Raw genomic sequence first — 13,523 nt, forward strand, 5'->3', positions numbered from 1 at the left:
GATAAATTTGCCATAATTTTTATTGGAATTGTATTGATTAGGTTGGGGAAAAACTGAAATATTGACAATATTGAGTCTTTCTGTCTATGAACATTAGATAATTCTTTTTATTCTTTTTATTAGGGCTTGCAACTTTCCTCATACAAATCTTATAGCATATTTTGTTAGATTTATACCTAAATATTTCATTTTGGAGGATGCTACTTTAAGTGACAATTTACACTTTTAATTTCAATTTTTTTAATTTAAGGTTTCCATTGTTTATTGGTGAAATATAGGAATGAGTGACTTTTGTAAATCAACTGTGTTTCCTGGAAACTTGCCAAAATCACTTGTTAGTCCAGGAGTTTTTTTGTTTGTATTTTTGCCATTTTTCAGATTTTTCTACATAGATAATCATGTCATCATAAAAACGTGTTATATTTCTTCCTTCCTGATCTATATACATTGTTTTCTTCTCTTGTTTTATTGAATTAGCTAAGATTTCCAGTATGATGTTAAGAGGAGTAATGAGAAGGGAATTACCTTGTTTTGTTCTCAATCTGAGTGTGAAGGTTTTAAGTTCTTTACCATTTAGTATGATGTGCGCTGTAGGACTTTAGCTGATGTTCTTTATCAGGTTAAGGAAGTTACCGTCTCTTCTTAGCTTACTGAGAGTTTTTATCATGAAGAGGTGCCGGATTTTGTCAAATGCTTTTTCTGCATTTATTGATTATTAACTTGCTGATATGGTTGATTAAATCAATACAATTTCAAACATTAAACTGCTCGTGAAGACTTGGAACAAATACTACCTTGTTGTGATGTAATTCCTCTTCTACTAGGTTGGATTTGATTTACTAATATTTGTTAAGGATTGTTTTTTGTTTTTGGCAGTATTAGCAACTGAATTCAGGGTCTTGCACTTGCCAGGTCAAGTGTTCTAACACATGAGCCAAACTCTCAGACCATTTGCTTTTAATTTGTTTTTCAGAAAGGAGCTCATGCTTTTGCCTAGAGATGACGTCCGCTGTAATCCTCCTACCTTTGCCTCTCAAGTAGCTGGGATTACTACTTGGTGGCATGCATCACCACGAATAACACCATTAAAAAACGTTTAACATCAATATTCATGAGGTATATTGTACCATACTTTTTATTTCTTCCAATGTCTTTATCTGGTTTTGGAATTATTAACTCATGAAGTGAGTTAGGAAGTAGTCTCTCTGCTGGAGGACATTGTAGAGAAATTGACATAATTTCTTCATTAATTATATAGTAGAATAAATCAGCAAATCCATCTGGTCCTCAGCTTTCTGTTTTGGAAAGTTATTAATTATTGATTTAATGCCCTTAATTTAATCTGTTCAGATTTCCTATTGCTTCTTGTGTGAGTTTGACAGATTTCTCAAGGAATTGATTCATTTTGATGGATTTGTTTATCAAATTCACAGGTACAGAACTGTTGATCTTTTAAAGCTCTGTAATGACATCTCCTCTTTAATTTACACCATTAGTAATTTGTATATTTCCTCTTTTTTTATTTAGTTAGCTTGGCTAGAAACTTATCAATTCATTCCTTTTCAAATAATTAGCTTTTGTTCATTGATATTCTGTATTGATTTCCTATAGTCAATATCATCAATTTGTTTGTATTTTTATTATACATTTTCTTTTACTTTGGATTTAACTTGTTCTTTTCTAGTTCCCTAAGGTAGAATCCTAGATCATTGGTCTTATATCTCTCTTCTTTTTTCTTTCTCTATCTTTATTGATGGTACCAGGATTTGAACTCAAGGTGTTATGTCCAGTACTTGAGCCATGCCCCCAGCCCATTTTGTTGTAGTTATTTTTCAGGTAGGGTCTTGTGTTTTTTCTTGGGACTGACCTCAGATCATAATTCTCTAATTTATAGCATCCCATGTAGCTGGGATTACAGGTGCACACCACCATACCCAGCTAACTAATTGAAGTAAGATCTCCCTAACTTTTTGCAGAGGCTGGCCTCAAATCTCAGTGCTCCCAATCTCTCCCTCAAAATAGCTGGGAATGCAGGCATGAGGCACCGTGCCCTGCCCCCCTTACCCTCTTTTCTCGTATTGTATTCAGTAGACTTTTTTTAAGCACTACCTTGACTGAGCCCCACACACTTTGACAAGTTGTATTTTCATTTCCATCAAATTAAATATTTAAAAAATTCTCTTGAGCTTTCTTTTTCTGTTATTTTGAAATCTGTTTGTTCTTATGTTATTTTGAAATGTGTTTTTTAGTCTCCAAGTATTTGGGAATTTTCCAGCTATCATTCTGCCATTGATTTCTACTTTAAATCTATTGTAGTCCAAGAGCAAATGTATAGCAATTTTTATTATTTAAAATTTATCAAACTATTTTAAGGCCAAAAATATGGTCTCTTTTGATGTATATTCCATGCCAACTGAAAGAAGTGTGTATGTTCTCCTTGGTTGAAGTAGTGCACAGATGTTATTTATCTGCTTGATCGATGATACTATTGAGTTGGACTATGTTCTATTGTTTTTCTGTTGCTAAGCCTGTACATTTCTGATAGGAGTTTTTTATTTTTAAAAATAAAAATAACTTTGTTTTTCTACATTAGGAAAGTATGATATGCCCACATTTTACTACTCGGCTAGAGGATATTAAGCAATAATTATGTGGCAATGACTGGGGGTAAATTCGTGAACAAAAATAAAGGAAGGTTCCTTTCTCTTGGTGGTCTGGTATGTTTTACAGGAAATGTGTGTGTTCAAATATGCAAGCAAAATATGCAAAATAAAGTAGATCTCGCATCTCCCATCCAAGTACTAACCAGGCCCGACCCTGCTTAGCTTCCGAGATCAGACGAGATCGGGCGCGTTCAGGGTGGTATGGCCGTAGACCTCGCATCTCTTTAAACGAAGTTCAAAGTTTTCTGAATTATTTTCTCGTGAAATCTTCAAGAATTTCCTGAAAATCATATAATACTAATCTTGAGGTGCATGGGAATACTAGCTACAGAGAATAATTTTTCAGTGAATCACTTTTACAAATTGGATCTCTCTAGGAAAAAAATATGCATTTTTAAGCATCTTTTTTTTTCCTCTTAGACCCACTTTGATGATGCTACTTTAGCATGGAAATTTCCAGAATGTCAATTCTATAGTTTTTATATAGCACAAGACACACCACAGTGTGAAAGACTTTTCTTTTCCTCCAAAGTTATCTGGAGCATTGTGACTTACTAAGGCAGGACAACAGAACCTGCTCTTTCTCCCATTTGTCCATTTTTTTGGAATGGCAATTTATTCTGCTCCCCAACTGTGGGGTGAGCTGCTAAACTGGGAAAAAAACCAAAATAAGTATGCACCATACAAGACTTTTAAGAAGAGCAAAACAGAACCTGACTTAAAAAAATTCTGTCTCCATTTCTAAGTACATGCAAACTTTGTTCTTTCATCTCCTTCTTGGGCATTAAAGGTCAGGTTGAGGAGGAATGCCTTCTGCCTAATTAATCCTGATAGCCTCCAAATCCCAGGGAAAGGTGTATTTTGGTGTTGAAATTATTCTTGACTATGCCTTTAAAGGCCCAATCATCCCATCCCACAGGGCAAGGGGCATCCAAGCAGCTAGGTCTGAATAGATACTGGTTATTATAACCTTCTTCCAAATTGAAAAGTCCATGCTGAAGTAAAAAGGAATTCTGTGCCTAATGGAAGCATTTGGAAGAAGGTAATCTCTAATGAATCATCAGCTATGGAACGTGGAATTTGTTGGTCCCAAAACCATCATCCTTGATTGTTGGGGAAAAGTGAAGGATTAGGCAATAACACAGTCAGCAAAGGATTAGTTTTAAAGATGTTTTCCATTTGCCATCTGTGCCAACAGTGAAAGCCTGTCATACTTTATTTATTTTGGCAAACTGAAAGTCCTTTAAAATTTTCCAGTTATTTCTATGGGTTGCATAATTAACCATTCATTATATCAAAGATCTGAAAAATGAGTCAGGAATGAAGGACAATATCCTATACACAATACAAACTGGTCAAATTCCTATATCCATTAAGGAATATCTCAGTCATCTTTTCAGAATCCACCCTCCAACAAAGAGTAAAGTCCAGTTTCTCTCAGAAGCCATTTGAGAACATTATTCATAATTTTTTGTTACTTTGAATCAATTTATATCCTGATAATGCTGCCATTTAAAGATAAAGCAAGGTCTATAAATTTTGTTGTATATTACATGATATAAAAATGTAATTTTTAAAATTCACATCTTTCCCATTTAATCTCACTTAATTATGTGAGGGTTTGGTAAAGGGCTCTGTGTTCATTTGTCCCAGGATATCCAGTTTCAGGGCTTCCAAGGATATAAGGAAATAGGAGCATATTACCAATAATAAGCAAAATATAAAACAGTTAATTGTGTTTGGAGTTGTCAGCTTAACATTATCTACTAAAGTCAAACATATGTACATCACTCATTGGGTCAATCATTGTAGTTCTAAGAATTCTTCTTACATAAATACTCATACATGTGTAGCAAGCCATGCATACACAATAGGGTATTTGGGCTAACATTTATTTACTAATACAAGGTGAGATGAGAAGTTCTCAGAAATTTGTTTTAGGTTCAAAAAAGTCAAATTATTTAAATATAGTAAAATATATATATAATTTGTATCATTTATATAGGAATGTGTATATATAATATGTAACATATATATTTGTAAAGTTATGCACATTTTATGAATATGTAAGAGAATGTATATCTATGAGAATATATATAAGAATATGCATATCATATTGCAATATGTATTAAAATGTATTAAAAAGAAATATATGCTTATATTTATAATTTTATGAAATCTTTATGGATTGGACCTGATGGTCAAGGAAGAATTTTACATTTAAAGTTTCTTTTGTGTTTTTACTTTTTTCAGATTATCTGTAATACTTCTAGCAAACTGCTCCATTTCTAAATGAATCTAAAATTCTGGTTATTCTTGATCTTAGCAGAGAATGTCAAAAGAAGGTTTATCAGTCACCTCAAATCTGCCACCTACCTCACTGTGTTTATTAGACTCCAGTGATTAGTGGTTAGTACATCTCAATGTAATTTAATTAAAAGTAAATGATTAAAATGTTTATATAAATTGTCAAGAACACCAAAAATTATAAATTAAAACTATTTTAAGTCTCAGGTTAAATATAAATCCAAACAATTATAAAAAATATCCAACCTCATCATTTCAAATTACAGCCACTGGGAGACTTTATTTTTAATCCATAAAATTGGTAATTAGAATATATGGTCAGTTTTATAAAGTCCAGAGTATATAAAAATTGTCATAATATTCTGAATAATATTTTAAACATCTTTACTCCATTTATTTCCAGGATAATCTAAAGATGAACACGAAGACTTATACACAAGAATTTTGTTATTACATTTATATTGGAGAGAAATGGTTGATTAAATTTTTCCTTAATAGAATTAAAAGCCAAGTTTGTTTTCAATAAGTACCTAATGGGCTAGGTGGGGTGTTTCAAGCCTGTAAGCCCTGCTACTAGGGAAATGAGGAGAGGAGTAAAAGTATGAGACTGTATCACAAAACAAACTAAAAGAAAAATGATTGGGCACCATGATTCAAGTGGTAGAGAGCTTGTCCTCAGAAGTGTGAGAACCTGAATTCAATCCCCAGTGCCATCAAATAAAAGTATTTAATAGCTCAGGGAAATATTCATGATAAAATACCAAATGCAAATCAGTAAACAAAGTTAAATCTACATTATGACTTCAAATTTGAAAAATATATATAGATCAAACAGATAAATATCCTATGTACATGTTTATGGATATATGCCTGCATGTACACTTCCCTATATATATACATTAATATCCTATGCATCAAAATCTAAATTTTATGTTGTATATATACAAAGTAAAAAAATGAAAGAAATGAATTTTTTCAAAGTAATTGAATTGGGTTGCATCTCATTTCTCTTTTGTAATTTTCTGTATGACACAGAAAGTTTCTATGCAATTCATAAACATTATCTTTGTGATCTACTGCTGCTACCTTGACTTTGGTGAATTCTATGGTTGTATATTCCCTTTTTGGCTTTCAAACATTTCTGTTGTTTCACTCAATTTTGCAAATTTATTCTGTCCCTGGTTCTGCGCTGTTTATTCACAGCTGTACTTTCTCTTTGGTATAAAAACATCATACTCTGGAAATGCAGAGCTAAGGGTCAATAAACTGAGTCATCAATGGATGTGCTTATTATTATGGATCTTTCTGCCTTTATGAGTTTTGCTGATATATTTTAAATACCAAGTCCAGCTGTGCTTCCCACATTGGCCTCTTTGCTCCTGTGCACCATCCTTGGCTGATGGGTTCTAGGATCTATTCTCACTCCATCTCAGCATTGGTTTGCCATTTGTGCTATGGAAGAACTGCAAGTTGGCTTTTTTAATGTACCAAGGACAAATTTTTATCCCAATGTCCTGATTTGAAGCAGGAAAAAAATCACTTTAAGGAAAAATGGACTTTGAGTCTATTTTTTTTAAATAAAAGTTCCTTTATATTTTCTTGCTTCACCCCTCACCCACACAGCAGTCTATAAAGAATATAGTCAACAAACAGCAAAGGTTAGTTTTGGAAATCCATTTCTAAGATATTTTAATGTCTTTGTGGTTATTAAAGTGATATATGTATGAAGTTTGTTAAATGGGGTTAATAATAAAAAGAAAAAATCCCCTAATATCATCTGTCTAGAGATAACTGTAATTTATATTTTCCTGTATGTCCTTTGAGACTTTTTACATGTATATATGAAGGTATGTGTGTGCTTATGTGCATACAGATAGACAGATAAAATTAATTTGCTTAAGACTCTAGTAGACATACTGTTCAGAAGTTTAATAATAGATGAGAGAAATAAAATTGATCAACTCATAAACTCAGAAGTTCCTCCTTTACTCTTTCTTAAATATTGGGCTTTGTTCATGCAGGGACCCTTTTGGAAAATAAAGTCCCAGTTTTTTTCTTAAAAATTTAAAATACCAGATGATTAAAATCTGTTTCAATTGATTTATCATAATTCCACTTCAGTGCAACTTAGAAAATAATCAGTTTCAATCAATATTTTATCTGGAGTTCTCAATCATTTATTATAGGGAAGGAAGCAAAAGAAATGAATTAATATTTATTAAATATCTATTATGGGTCAAACACTGCTCTGAGCACTTAATGTGAAAGTTCTATTTATCTTATTTTTAAACTTTTAAAAAACTTTTTTTTTTCTTGTTTTTATAACATTTTTTATTTGCTTATATATTAGTTGTACAGGGGGTTTCATTGTGACAGTTCCATATATTCTTACAATGTAGCTTGGTTAGGTTCATTCCCACCATCATTCACCCTCATCAAATTATTTCAACAGGTTTCATTGTTCTGTTTTCAAACAGGTATATAAAGTACATTGACCATATTCACCCTCTCTATTCACTCTTTCCTTCGCATTAACACCACCCCATAACAAGGACCTAGTTTCCATTCCTGTCCTTCATTTTTAAATTATATATTCATTGTGCAAAGGAGTTTGCCATGGCATTTCACTTGTGAATAGCAAGTTCTGTTTAATTCTCATGACATCTATATCATTGGAGATATATCATCTCTCCTGATCCATGTACCTATGAAGTGCCATGACCTTGCTCCAAAGTAGCCAAATATGATCCAAATCTAAAGTTACCTTGATTCTAGAGCCCAAGTTCCTTCTCATGTCATACTGCTTCCATTGTACTGTCTCCATGTACCTGAGCGAGTGAGGGAACAGTAATAATAATATCATTCTCAATAAAATGAGAAGTTACAACAGACAGTATCATCCTGTCTGTTCTCATGAACCTCATACTTCAAGAGATATATAGATGTCCCCCAAGGAGATATCTAGATTTACAGAATTTACTTTATTCATATCAGATATAAATATTTATTGAATTTCTTTTGGTAGGTACAAAGTAGTTCACAAAAGACTGTTCTTCAAAATCCCCATGTCCTTTTCTTCATCTTTCATGCCCCTCTTCCCCTACTCCAGTCTATCCTTAAAGAGGCAGATGTCTAAGACAAGGATTTGCCATTTCCATATCATGAACATCCAGAGCCAGTGAGAACAGGGTATTTTTAAAACCCTCCAGAGTCATGCTGACTTTATTTTTAAAAATGGGAAATATCTTTTCCCTTGTTTTAACTTTTTGGAAGCTATTGTATAGAAATGATATTAATTCTTCTCTAAAAATTTACTAGAATTAACCATGAAATCATCTGAGCCTAAAGTTTCCTTTGTTGGAAGTTTATTAAGTCACTTCATTTTGAAAGCAGATGTAAAACAATTTAGGTTATAAATATCTTCCTGAGAATATTTTTGTAATTTGCATCTTTCCGTAAATTTGTTCATTTTCATCTAAGTTGTTGAATTTATGAGCACAAATGGTTCACTAGTGTTCCTTTGTTGTTGAATTTATGAGCACAAATGGTTCACTAGTGTTCCTTTAATGTCTCTTAATGTCTACTGGATGACTCTAATATTGATAATTGGCACATTCTCTCTATTAGTTTTGGTGTCTGGTAGAAGTTTAATCAATTATATAGTTCAGGTACCAGAGAGCTCATGGTTACTCGGCCCCATGCTCTGGGTAGAGTATCATGGCAATGGGAGCATATGGTGGAGAAGCTTCTTACCATGATAACCAGAAGCAGAAACAAGCCATATCAGAAAGGGGTTAGGGCAAGAGAGATCTCACGATGACACACACTCAGTGACCTACTTCCTCTAACTAGGTCACACCTTACACAGTTCTACCCCCTTCAACAGCATATTCAAATTTTGATGACCCAATCATCTCAGGGCCTATATCCCAGAACATACTGAAATTATTCAAACTAGTCAGTCCTAGCTTTCATGAGTCCTCATGATCTAATTTTCTCTGGAAACGCCCCCATAGACCCACCCAGAGGTGTCCATTACTAGCCTCCTAGTTCTCTCCTAATCCACTCAAGTGGACAATCAAGATTAACCATCAATTAGTGGTTTGAGTTTTTTAGGTTTTTCGTTTGCTGTTATTTTTCTAGTTGATTAAGATGGACCTTAGATTATTTATTTGAGAACTTTTTAAAAAAAAAATATGGAATGCTTCACAAATTTGGGCGTGAATCATGTGCAGGGGCCATGCTAGTTTTCTCTGAGTTGTTTCAATTTTAGTGTATGTGCTGCCAAAGCAATGAAGAGATAACTTCCTTCTAATGTAAGCATTCATTTCTAATAATTTCCCTTTATATTCGATTTAATTGCATTTCACAAATTTTGATGTGTTGCACTTTACTTTTATTTAGTTCAAAGTATTCTCTAATTTCTTTTGAAATTGCTCCTTTGACTCATGGTTTATTTAGAAATGTATTGTTTAGTTTCCAAATATACTAAAAGTTTCCAGAGGTCATTCTGTTACTGATTTCTAGTTCAATGCTATTACCATCTAACACAAATATTGAATAATTTCTATTTTTAACTTGTTAAAGTTTTCTTATGACCTAGTATGTGGTTTTTCTTGATCTTGAAAATTAGATTTATCTATAAATTTGTGTTGACCATGTCTGCTGTACAGATTCCCTAGAGTGTTAGTCATGCATGTCTGATGTTTTGACATCTGGAGTTTTGCTTATCCTGGTGATCCTGCTGTTCACAGGGCAACAAATTCCTAGACATGGTAAGCATTACTCCTGTGGAAGCCCTCCTTCACCTACTTTCTATCAGGCTCTTATACCCTAGATTGCTACTTCTCTAACCTAATCACCCCAGGGTCAAGTACCAGATAACTAAATATAATTCCTACACTCCAAAACATGCTCAAGTTATTCAAAGTAGCTAATCCAAGGCCTACATAGCCTGGCTTACTCATTTTTAAAAAATGCACAGAGACCAGAATTAAGGATATGGAGTTAGCTTATTGATAAAACATTTCTGTAGCATGTGTGAGACCTAGGGTTTAGATTCAGTACCCAATGGTAATAAAAGAAAGAAAGAAAGAGAGAGAGAGAGAGAGAGAGAGAGAGAGAGAGAGAGAGAGAGAGAGAAAGAAAGAAAGAAAGAAAGAAAGAAAGAAAGAAAGAAAGAAAGAAAGAAAGAAAGAAAGAAAGAAAGAAAGAAAGAAAAGGAAGGAAGGCGGGAAGGAGGGAAGGAGGGAAGGAGGGAAGGAAGGGAGAGAGGAAGAAAGGAAGAAAAAAGAGAAAGGGAGGGAGGGGAGGAAAGTGGAAGGAAGGAAGGAGGGAGGTAGGGATGAAGGGAGAAAGGAAAGGAGGGAAGGAAGGAAGGAAGCCACAATGTGGGGAGCCTGTCCATATTTCCTTTTCACTTCCTCTACCTCCTTACATAGCTCATCCCTACATATGACTCCGAATGGTGTGCCATGCATCCTTTCTCTTCAGAATTCTGAATAGCAAACGGTCTTTTCAAGAACAGTTATCACCTTTCCTGTTGACATTACCATACCCAAATAAAAACCTTGATTTCAAAGCATTGGGCCAACAAAAGTGTTTTTAGTCCTTCTGCTGTAAATTACTTTGAAGACTCCTCAGGTCATTGGCTTTCATCTTCTGTCCAGAGAGTTTAGTTGTAGTTAGTGGGAAATGAAAGGCATTAATGGATTTGTCTACTAGGCTGATACTAGCAATCACATAGCTCAGTTGTTCCTGTTTTTGAATTTTATGTAAATGAAATTATGTAGCATATACTCTTTTATTTTCAATTTCATCTACCCAACATTGTGTTTATGATGTTCATTTATATTATTCCATATAGTAATGATATATTAATTCTTAGTGCAGTAGGGCATTCTGTTATAAAATATATATATATCACCATTTATTTTTCCAGGTTGATAACAGAATTGAAAAAAATCTAGGAATGCTCACATTAAAGATTTTCAAGATTCTCTGAGCAGGATAAATAAACCTATCTACTCTAGTTGAATGGTCACTTGGATTGTGGCAAGAAAGGAAGAAAAGGAAAATAATAGTTATGAAAAGGCTGGGTTATTGAAAACACAAAATGTTAAAAAATAAATCTAAATATTCATAATGAAGTTAAACAAGTTATATTTTTTCTGTCTAGAGAGACTCATTTTAAAAGTCCAGCAGTGTGTGTGATGTTAACAAGTATTTTGCTACAATCTTGCATTTTGATACTGGGTACAACACTGGATTAGATTGATGAATATAACCAGTTTGGGCAGTAGAGTTTACCATGAAATGTTTTCCCCAATATTGTTTTCAATCAAGTTCTGTTGGTATTTATTTCCTGCTCCTTCACATTATTCTGATCTGACTTAGAAAATGCATTGCTATTTTCACTTAGTAAATTGTCTAGAGCATTGTGGTTTTAAATTCCAATCAAATATGCAACTTGATTTTATCTCCTCCCTTTTTCTTTTTCCCAGCAAGTGAGAGCTATACTTGCCAGATCTTTTTCAGCAGTCTTTGCCTTTAGCCTTCTTTCTAGTAAGGTTCAGCTACTTGTCCAAAACCTGCCTTGGCAACACTACTGACTCTGCTTCCTATTTTCCTCTAGATTCCATTTGCCTACAGATTCTTTTATGTAGAGCCAAGAGGGTCAATGAGACTTCTTACTACAGTTTTGTTGAAATACACTATCCTATTTTTTTTTAACTACACCACGTTGATTAGTAACCTACTTTTTCTGGCTAGTTGAGGAAAACTCTTGGCTGCAGAAGATATGTAAAAATCTGTCAAGAGCACTCTCTTCATGCTCCACTCTGCTTGGTGGCAGTGATCAATGGGCCTTCATCTAGCATACAGCTGATTAAGAAGATGCCTGTCCCATTCTTAAAGTACCCATCTATATGAATAATTGTCTTCCTGGCTCCCTTCTCATTCAACTTTGAGACAATTACATTAAATATGTTCCATGGCACTGGGTTTGCTGCTCATTGGTTTCACTCTACTGTAAAAGCTATGACCACTGTGCACACTGCCTAGGACTCTAGATGTGAAGAAGAGTGAGCCACAGTCACTGTCCCCAAATAGTCTATCCTCTGGCCAACTTGGAAAAGCTTATTTGTGAGTTATATCTGGGTATGTCTGGAACTTCTCATTTTTCTCACCTTGAATTGATAATTTAACTTAATGGAAAACAAAAACATTCTAAACTGCAGGATTTGATCCAGATGATGAGATTTTTAACTGTATACTTATCCCATAATACACTATGGTATACTTCTTAGATTAGGCTAGGCAAGGCTGCTATAACAAATTCCAAATTATAGTGCTTTGGGCTGAGCTTTTATTACAAATGCTTTTTTATTTTTTTACATATGCTTTATTTCTTACAAAGGAAAATATTGGATGGAGTCATCAGGGAATTAAATGTTTGAAAGGTAGAGTTGAAAAATCAGAGATATCACAAACAGTCCTATCTTAAATAGTGCATCTATGGACAAGTCAGATCTAGCAAGGGAATTTGGAAAGTCAGGGATTTTTTATTTTCCAGAGTAGGGCTAAAAGAGTTACTAGAAGAGAAGTATGTGGAAGGCTGCTGCCTTTGCACCTGGGTGATAGACCTGGGGGTGTTATTGATCCCAGAATCCAAAAAACGAAGGTGATCATGGAAAGTGAAATGTGAGGTCAAGCTGGAACCTGTAGATCTCTCCCCATCAGTCTTGCTCTGCATTTAATAACAAAGACCTTCAGAAAAATCATGACAGAAACTCTACTTCTGCCTTTAAACATCATGTGAATTTCTTTTTAGAACAACTTTAACTCAGAGCCACACAAGGATGGACAATCTTCAAAACATAGTTCTGAGTCAGTTAACATAGACAACACAAACCATCACTTTCACCTCCCAGCTTTTACATGACATAACCTGGAATTGACACATATCACTTCTGTACATAGCCCATTGGGTAGAAGAAGTCACGGGACATCATCTCTCTCTAAGAAGCTGTAAAATGTGCAAAAGCACACGGACATTCATTCAGCAACCAGTAAATGTCTCTTGCACATGTGCTATGTGAGGAGAAAACATTTACAGATATCAGTCTACAACAGTTTATAAAGTTGCTAACCTCACTTCTAACAAAGTATTTTATTTGGGTTCATGTTAACAAAATTTTAAGTTAGTATAAGAACTATTGTCACTGTAGCCATTTTGGTCTGTGAGTCTGAAAATTCTGGTTTTCAATTGTAGACTTTATCAAGAAAAGCCTCTCAGTAGAGAAATTGTGAGCTCTTATTTCCTCTCATGCTTTTCTTAAGTGTTATTCAATCTGAACATTATTAAAGTCATTTCCAGTACTGAGATTTCCTCAACTGCACCATTCATCACCCCTTTGAATGTGGTTTTGATTATATGTATATATATATTTGGTGGATGGAGTACAGGAAAGAGAAAGAGTAAGATGGAAGATTAAAGAAACCTTGCAAATTAGAAAGCTAACAGTGTTTCCTTATGTATTTTGTGGCAAGTTT

General features: G+C 34.0%; 1 non-coding gene across 1 annotated transcript; it reads right to left on the minus strand.

The window, feature by feature from the left end:
* Positions 1-9,160: 9,160 nt before the first annotated feature.
* LOC141422042 (U6 spliceosomal RNA) lies at positions 9,161-9,263 on the minus strand. Its single transcript, XR_012446708.1, has one exon. It is a non-coding gene; the product is annotated as a U6 spliceosomal RNA (small nuclear RNA).
* Positions 9,264-13,523: the final 4,260 nt, after the last annotated feature.

Source organism: Castor canadensis, chromosome 3, assembly GCF_047511655.1.
Source record: "Castor canadensis chromosome 3, mCasCan1.hap1v2, whole genome shotgun sequence".
NCBI classification, from domain to species: Eukaryota; Metazoa; Chordata; class Mammalia; order Rodentia; family Castoridae; genus Castor; species Castor canadensis.